Here is a 9,583-nt window from a genome sequence, read left to right as displayed (position 1 = left end):
TTACACACTGAAATAGGTAGTTTCACGATTTATAATGAAAGGCTGTTGTCACTACATCAAACTACCTTTTAATTTTGTCCTTAGCTGTCTAAGGTGTTGAAGTGGGGTTCTCAAATATTTTTTATATTTTATTGATTAGATCAAAGGGAGTATATACAAACGGTGGTTAATACTGTTCCAATACTACCTTTTGACCTAGATAAAGTAACCAAAGCAGTTCAGTCATTGTCATTGTGAAGTGTACACTTTCTCCCTATTTTTTATAGGGTTTTCTTGTTTCCTCAAACATCTTAATTACCTATGTGTCATGGCAATTGTTAATTTTTAACTGGTCCAATGTGCAAATCCTGCAATATATTATAATTCCTTCTAGCTTACTTCTTACTTTGCACTCTGTGATGCTGAGGAATTCTGCCGCTCAAACAATCTTGCCATAGAGAAAGTGGATGCAGAAGATCAGAGAATACTTACAGAAAATCAAACAGCATTTTATATAGTACATTACACATTAAAATACATGCTGAACTAATTTGCACAGACACTACAACACAAAAGACCTCATATTACTGTACAATTTTGGTCTTATATGAAATTAGTGAAGATTGTCTGGCTTTGATTATTATGTGGGAGTAAGAATTCAGAATGTAATATTTTTCATTTCCAATAGTTCATCCACTAGAAAACTTTGCCTGTCTTATATTACCATCTACAACTCATTTTTGTTTATTTTTTTATTGCACATTGAGTTTATTCAATGTTATATTTTAGGATGATAAAATTGTAGTGGAATGCACCTACAATACAACCAACCGCAACCATGTTACCACAGTAAGTACCATGCTGTAGGCTGGTATCCTCTGTTTTAAGTTTGGTGTTGTTCGATGTATATGCTTTCTTGCTGCTTGTCTCAATTAGCTTCACCTTCAAGTTCATCTCTCCTTACAGTTGGGGCTTTCAACCACCAATGAAATGTGCCTTGCTTTTCTGATGTATTACCCCAGAAACACTATTGCCAACTGTAACAGTGTACCACGGGTCATTTATAACTCAAGGTCAGTAAACCTCTTTTGTAATTGTGGTGTGGGAATAGTAAAAAAAATAATTTGCTAAAACTATTTAGTATACTCAAATGTAATTTGTGCAAAAGTTGAATTGAATCTAAATCAATCTGAACTGCAAGACAATTCAGGAACATTAATGTCCTTTTAGTCTTTTTGGGTCTTCTGTAGTTCTTGAAAATAAAGAATATGTCCACAATGTGACAATAGTCTGGTCATCATTCTATAAACTTTGACTTATCTCCGTTCATGAGTTAGGAAGATTCTCATTCGTTCATTCATTTGCTGCAATGACTGCAAAAGTCGCTGCTATTTCTGGTATTTTAGACATGACTCTAATTTTCATAGTTCAGTGAAGACTTAGTTACAAAGATGTATGAAATTAAAATAAAAGTTTGCCTTTTCAGTAAATGTTTTTTCAACTCAATCTTTCAGCATAATGAGTCAAACAACATCAAATTGGAGCAATAATTCAATTACCTCATTCCAACAGCTGCTTAAAACAAGCACCCAAGCTGTGGTGGTGATCAATCTAACTGTAAGTAGATCTTTTTGCAAGACACATTCTACATAAAATTCTCATACAACAAAAATGAACAAATTATATTATGAATCAGGAATATTTGACATAACTTTATTCTGGATTATAGCGCTGAGTACTGAGAAAAGCGCTATATAAATGTAATGAATTATTATTAATATTATTATTAACATTATTCAATAATAAAATACATACTGTATGTTTTACATATAGCCAAAACTGCAAAAGTTAGAAATTGAAGCAGAAAATGACCGATTTCCACATGTTCAATAATTACAAGCCTTGCATTATATGAATATACTGCATGAAACACATAGAAAGTACTGGGCAAGGCTTAGTGGATAATGCACAGAATTCCTAGTAATCACGGGTCTCATAATAACTATAAATGTGCATACACACAGTTGCATGAAACTGTGTGTAAGCAAAGTTCCACACACTTCCCCTTTACAAATCCCAATCAACATGAATTTTAAAAACACGTGCAAGTGTGCATATTCAAATAAACGTAGCTCTGAGATGAGTCAGAGTGGGGCTGAAGGCACATGCATGTGTGTTAAACTTCATGTTGATTATGATTTATAAAGAGGAAGTTTGTGGAAGTTTCGTTACACACAGTTTTATGCATCTGAATTTTTTTTTGTAATCAGATTTTCCAATTTTGTACACTATGTTTTAGTGAATTCTATGCACCGTGTTATACATGAGGCCCCTAGTGTTATTTAGACAGTGTAATAAAACAGACACAATAAGCAAGGTTTGGGGGTTTTAGCCCCACATACTGCAACAAAAAAAGCTTGGGTCCAATAATATTTCAAAATCATAAGGCAAAAACAGATGGGTGGACGGACAATTTAAATTGGTGGACCGGAAGTTAGAAGTGAGGAATGCTGGGAAAACACAGACACAATAAGCAAGGTTTGGGGGTTTTAGCCCCATATACTGCAACAAAAAAAGCTTGGGTCCAATAATATTTCAAAATCATAAGGCAAAAACAGATGGGTGGACGGACAATTTAAGGTGGCGGACTGGAAATTAGAAGTGAGGAATGCTGGGAAGGCATGGTGGTGTATGGGTGTTGAACGTCATCATTGGGGGACCAGAGGAAAGACAGGAACCCGGAAGTGTTGCTCTTTGGGCTGTCTGAGCAGGTTTATGGCGGCGGCGCTTCATCCTTTCTACGGGGAAAGAGAGAGAGAGGTTAGTACACTGCCTTTGTCGCCAGGCACAATTTGTCGCAGTGCACGTTGGGTCCTTAAGCCGCTCCCCATGCGCTCGTGCGTGATATGACCCCCCCTTCAGCCCAGACCCATCGGGTTGGGCGGCCCGAACTGAGAGGTTGTGAACCCGGGAGAAAGCATCAGCGTTGGCTTGGAGGTTACCTCGGCGATAAGTGACAGTAAACTTGTAGGGCTGCAAGTCCAAAAACCACCTAGTGACCCGAGGGTTTGAGTCCCGGTGCAGAGCCATCCACTGGAGAGTGGCATGGTCCATTACCAGGGAGAACTCTTGACCCAATAGGTAGTACCGCAGGTACGTTACCGCCCACTTGATGGCCAGGGCTTCCCATTCCACCACTGCATATCTTGTCTCCCGGTCCAACAGTTTCCGGCTAAAGTATATGACGGGGTGTTCGACACCATCGATGCTCTGGCTCAGCACGGCACCTAGACCTGTGTCCGAAGCATCGGTCTGGAGGAGAAAAGGAAAAGTAAAGTTAGGTGTTCTCAAAACAGGTGCCGACATGAGGGCCATCTTTAGGTCACTGAATGCTCACTCCGTCTCGCTATTCCACACCACATGAAAAGGGACCCGCTTCTTTGTTAAATCTGTCAAGGGTGCTGCCCTCTCAGAAAACCGAGGTACAAACCGGCGATAATAACTCGCTAGTCCTAAGAAAGCTTGCACTTCCTTCTTGACCATCGGACGGGGCCATTTGAGGATGTCTTTAATCTTAGAACACTGCAGTCTCACCAGTCCCCCACCCACCAGGTAGCCCAAATATTTGGCTTCTTTCAAGCCGAAAAAACATTTCTGAGGGTTGATACGAAGCCCGGCTCTCGTTAGTATCAGGAGAACGGCGTATACCTGCAATACATGTTCCTCCCAGGTGCCGGAAAAAATGACGACGTCATCGAGGTAGGCGGCACAATAGGACTGGTGGGGCCATAGCACTCTATCTACCAGACGCTGGAAAGTTGCTGGTGCCCCGTGCAGCCAAAATGGAAGGACCTTGTATTGCCTGTGTCCACTAGGGGTGCTGAAAGCTGTCATTTCTCTTGTGGATGCCGTTAAGGGAATCTGCAAGTATCCCTTGGTCATGTCAAGAGTAGTCAGATAACGGGCCGTCCCCAGCCTCTCGAGAAGTTCATCTACTCAGGGCATAGGGTAGGCATCAAACTTGGAGACCTGATTGAGACGTCTAAAGTCATTACAGAATCTCCAGGAGCCATCTGGCCTAGAAACGAGGACTATAGGACTGGACCAGGGGCTATGGCTTTCCTCGATAATTTCCATGTCCAACATTCATTGTACCTCTAACTCCACCTCAGCACGTTTCACCTCCCGGAGGTGATAGGGTCGTTCCCTGACTACCACCACTGGGTCTGTCACAATGTCGTGCTGAATCAGCGAGGGCCATCCTGGTGCTTCACTGACCACTTCTGGGACAGACCGAATTGCTCCCTCGAGCTCCTGTCGCTGGTGGGGATTCAAATTGGGACCGAGGTTAAGGTGGGTTTTCTCTGAGAAAAGGGAGCGGGATGGCCCGGGGAGATTTGGCTCCTCCCACTCTCTCCAGGGCTTCAAGAGGTTACCATGGTAGACCCTCTCGCTCGGTCGACAGTTTGGCTGGAGCACCAAATAGTCTATGAGTCCTTTCCTCCCTTTAACCTCATAAGGGCCCTGCCAATGGGCCAACAGCTTGGAATGAGAAGTGGGCACAAGCACCATTACGTGGTCTCCCGGCTGAAATTCGCGTAGGGAGGAATTTCTATTATAGTTCTGGGCCTGCGCTGCTTGAGCCTTAGACATGTGTTCTTTTAGGAGGGGTCGAATTTTCTCTAGCCTATCGCGTAACTGCGCGATATGTTCTAGGATATTGGTGGAGGGAAGAGCCTCCCCTTCCCAACCTTCTTTTAATACATCCAAAATGCCCCGGGGCTGGCGTCTATACAGGAGTTCAAAGGGGGGAAACCCAGTGGAGGCCTGTGGCACCTCCTGGTACGCGAAAAGTACCAGGGATAAAATTTGGTCCCAGTTTCTACCGTCCGTGTTGACTACCTTGTGGAGCATCTGTTTCAGGGTCTGATTAAAACATTCCACCAACCCATCTGTCTGGGGGTGGTACACTGATGTCCTGAGATGCTTAATGTGGAGTAACTTGGCAACCTCCCTGAACGTATCCGAAGTAAAGGGCTACCTTGGTCCATAAGGACTTCTTTAGGTATGCCCACTCGGGGAAAAAAGGGCCACTAGTTCAATGTTTTTCAAATTGGCAGCTCGCAGGGGAACCACTTCGGGATATTGAGTTGCATAGTTGACCATCACCAGTATATATTTGTGGCCTCGTGTCGAAGGGTCCAGGGGTCCTACTAGATCGACACCGATCCTTTCAAATGGCACGTCTATGAGGGGAATCGGGACAAGAGGAGCGCGGTACCTCCTGGGAATCTGGCGTAGCTGACAGACCGGACAGGACTGACAGAAATGCCGGACCTCCTCATTGATCCTGGGCCAGTAAAACCGGAGCTTTACTCTTTCCAGCGTTTTTTCAGCCCCGAGGTGGGCGCCTAAGAGGTGGGCATGTGCTAGTTCACACACTTGCCGCCGGTAGGTCCGTGGGACTAACAACAACTTCCGCACCTCACCTTTGTGTTCCGCAACTCGATAAAGCAATTTGTTATCCAATACAAAGTGGGGTCCCGGTGGCGTGGAATCAGCTAACGATATGTCGTTCATGGACATGATTGCATTCCGGGCAAACTTCAGGGAATCATCGTTCCACTGTTCTCTCTTAAAGGACGCCGCCGTGGACCAAAACTGATACTCCACGTCGGCGAGTGGATAGGGGTGAACCTTGTCTCGACCCGGAACCTCTTCCAGTTGTACTTCCGGGGTGAGGTCTGTGGCCGAAAACGGTTCCCCCGGACCATCCACGTCATTACTAGTCGCCGAAGAGCACGGCGTGGGAGCAGCTGGGACGGACCCTTGCCCTTCCATAATCAGACCCAGCTGGGGCTACGGAGTGGTAACAGTTTTACTGTTGTTACTTTCTGACCATTCTTGTCCCAGTATAACCGGGAATGGGGGTTCGGGCAACACTGCAACAAACATCTCTCTAGGTTCCCCTTCGCATTGTGGAGGACGGCCAGGGTCCATGCCCGGCCAGGACGTCCCTTCTACTTGTATTCCGGGGGAGCAGCCATGGACTCCTCAATACCTCCCCCGGGACGCTTGGTGGCAGCCTCCCTGGTTAATGATGATGCCTCAGTTTCCCACAGGGTTTCATGGGAGATGGTGTTCTTCCCAACCCTGTGGGGACCTGGGATGGCCGCCAGGGGGCGAGGTGGAGATAGTTAAGCCCAGCTGGTCTAATCATTGGGCCCACACGGGAGTGCAATTGGGAACAGGTGAGCAAGCACCAGGAGCACTCCCGGAAGGGCCATAAAAGAAGCCAGCAACTACCACTCAGGGCCAGAATCGGGAGGAAGAGGACAAGGTGCCTGAGAAGAGTGGTGGTGCCAATGGAAGGATTGCTGTCATTATAAAGAGGTACTTTGGGACTGTGTTATACCTGTGGGGTTCATGGGGAAGACTTGCCCCACAGGTGAAGAAAAAGATTTATTTGTGTTGATTGTGTTAAGTGCTTGTGGGACTGTGTTGGGCCTGTGGGACACGGGGAAGACGTGCCCCACAGCTGAAGAGAAAATAAAAAGATTTGTGTACAATTTATACGTGCCTCAGTGTGAATCTGTGCCGGGTCGGACGCTTATATAGCGCCTTATTCACACCAGGTTATGAAGCACTTTGCAGACCTGTACAACCTGGTCTCCCCATGTATACAAGTGACCTTCGAGTTTGGTGCTCTCCACTGTCGCGGTAAAACATAACGGCGAGCAACAATGGTAATGTTACTCCCGGAATTGAATAACGCCACCACCGAGTACCCATTTATTAATACCACTCCCGTTTGTTGACGGCCAGAGGATTAGACAGAGCACAATACTTCTCACCCTTGGTCCAGCTGCAGTCCATGGGTTCTTGGTTGAGGGGATAGGAGCTGATGATATTTCCCACCTCGCCACACTTGAAACAGCACGGCGTGGTGGGCAGCCTGTCCCTTGGTTTAGCCGGACAGTCCGGAGCCCGGAGGGTGGGTTCCGGGGTGGCCACACGTTCCTGTCGGACCCCGCGAGCTGGATTCTCAGACTCTCCGAGTTGGGACACCACCAGCTGTCACTCGAGCACCTCCAAAAGGCCATTCATATCCTTAAAGGGATGTCTCCTGATCTGCTGGGCGAGGTAGTCTGGCATGGCGTATATAAACTTGTCAAGCCTGGTTGACGTCTGGCCATAGCCAGTGCCTGATCTTGCCCCAGCACTCAAAGGCCTGGGCCCGAGCTGGGCCGCTGGGGTTGAATCTCCAGTGCCGCCATTCCCTCACCTGCTGACTGGAGGTTACACCGTAGCGCTTATAGATTTCAGCCTTAAGGAGATCATCGGGAAGATCATGATAGGCCCGCTTCCCCGGGCCTTTTAAGTATAGGGCCAAAATGGAGGCCCACTCCGCCCGCTTCCACTGATTGCGGGTGGTCGTCCTCTTGAATATGGAAAGGTATGACTCAATGTCATCCACCTCTGAGAGTGGAATGATAGGAGGAGGCGGAGGTCGTGCGGGCTCCAGCTTTACCGTCTCTGCCGCTGCCAGTCGTCTCCTCGTGTCTGCGAGCTCCACCTTCGTGGCCGCCTGGTCCATCTTGAGCACCTGGAGCTCATTGGCCAAAGTGGTTAGGATGCTGTTTAAATCCTGCCCTTCTGTCATCTTTTCGGGGGTTCAAAATCCTGCCGACTACGCCACTGTAATAAAACCCAGACACAATAAGCAAGGTTTGGGGGTTTTAGCCCCATATACTGCAACAAAAAAAGCTTGGGTCCAATAATATTTCAAAATCATAAGGCAAAAACAGATGGGTGAACGGACAATTTAAGGTGGTGGACCGGAAATTAGAAGTGAGGAATGCTAGGAATTCGTGGTGGTGTATGGGTGTTGGATGTCATCATTGGGGGACCAGAGGAAAATAAAGGAACCCGGAAGTGTTGCTCTTTTTGCTGTCCAAGCAGGTTTATGGCAGCAGCGCTTCGTCCTTTCTACGGGGAAAGAGAGAGAGAGGTTAGTACGCTGCCTTTGTCCCCTGGCACAACTTGTCGCGGTGCGCGTCGGGTCCTTAAGCTGCTCCTCATGCGCTTTCAAATAACATGTTTTTAAATTTTTTTTTGCTCTCATACATGACCACAATAATAAGTAAAGAATTTAAATGTTTGGGGAATTGTGCATAGTTTTTTCATTTGCCTGACTGGTGCTTTTTCTCTGCTTAGGCTTTTACTCCCTTTAGATATACCTGAATGTAGAGTGGAGTGAAATGAGAATCCCTTGATCTAATCATATGAATTTTACTTCTGTAAAAACAGCACTTTAGCATACACAACAAAAGAATGCAATGGGTAAACATGACAGAAAATACATGATTTGGTCCAACATTGCCATATTATCTTTGCTAAACATTAGATGAGAGTTGATCATTAGAATTAGGATGATTTATTTAAGTAAAAAAAAAAATCTCCTGTGGTCTTAAGCAAGTCCTTAGATGCCCATACATTCCTGAGAACATTTTTTCCAGTACTAGATCACAGAAAGATGGGGTCCCACCCAGGTAGCATCAGAAGCAATGCAGGAATCAAGCCTAGATGAGATGCCAGCAAATTGGAGAGCACATTTATTTTCTCAAAGAGGGTAATTCAGACTTAACCTGCAGATTTTTTGAAAAAAAAAAAATTAGCTTTCATTAAAATTTTATCTTGACTTGCCTTGACTTTTATGCTTTATATTTCCAACTGAGCATATTTTATATATCAGTCATTTGTACTATTTTGTTCAATGATATTTAAATGCAGTCATTACTTTTTATATATTTGTTTTGTAGGCTGGAGTCAATGTGCAGGAAGGATCAATTCTTGACATGCAGCCATCTCTGGCGGCAGACTGCAAATCTATCCCCATTGGCCATGGCAATTCAATTTTGAACAACTATTGTTCTCTACTCTATCTGATATTGTTAATTGTTGTCATATATTACCTTGAAGAAACACTTTAAAGATAACCTACTACATTGAAGTGATATGAATAACCATACTTTCATCTGCCTGCATAACAATAAACTTTAAATAAAAAATAGTAACAAAAGTAAAAGATGCAGTAAGAAACAAAGCTGATGTAGCAGAACTGGAATTTCCCAGAAACAATAGAGATACAGAAATATTAAATATGTTTCCAAAGGTGTGGAATACAAGTCAAGAAATAAGATGGAGAAATAACAATGTACTTACAGAAAATAAATATTTCTACATTGAGCTTTGTTGAAAATTAAAATAAAATGTAAGATATATCTAATTACCTTTGCCTCTTGTCTCTTTCTTGAGATGGTTATGAAAATTATAGTGCTAAAGGTCAATTTGCCATCTTTGGAACACCTGAGTAGTCTTTAAAAAACTCTTATCAAGAGTGAAAACAAAACATCACTCATTTATGTCTTCCTTAAAATGTTTCCAGACTAATTTGTTGATAATCAGCTTCAAGAACCATAGCCACTCACATATAATCAATAAGTATTGGCAAGATCACATTGATTGGTTTTGAACACTGTGAATGAGTGTATTACATAATAATACTCTAAAACCTGCTTAATCCAATGCTGTGTCCTAAAGG

General features: G+C 44.3%; 1 long non-coding RNA gene across 1 annotated transcript; it reads left to right on the top strand.

Annotated features, from left to right (window-relative positions):
• The first annotated feature begins 369 nt into the window (after positions 1-369).
• On the top strand, positions 370-9,045 carry LOC114658009 (uncharacterized). Its single transcript, XR_003717283.2, has 4 exons — positions 370-828; positions 946-1,052; positions 1,494-1,596; positions 8,802-9,045. It is a non-coding gene; the product is annotated as an uncharacterized LOC114658009 (long non-coding RNA).
• Positions 9,046-9,583: the final 538 nt, after the last annotated feature.

This window comes from Erpetoichthys calabaricus, chromosome 9 (assembly GCF_900747795.2).
Source record: "Erpetoichthys calabaricus chromosome 9, fErpCal1.3, whole genome shotgun sequence".
Taxonomy (NCBI): Eukaryota; Metazoa; Chordata; class Cladistia; order Polypteriformes; family Polypteridae; genus Erpetoichthys; species Erpetoichthys calabaricus.
Note: the sequence above shows the minus strand (reverse complement) of the source record. Positions and strands in the feature narration are given on the sequence as shown.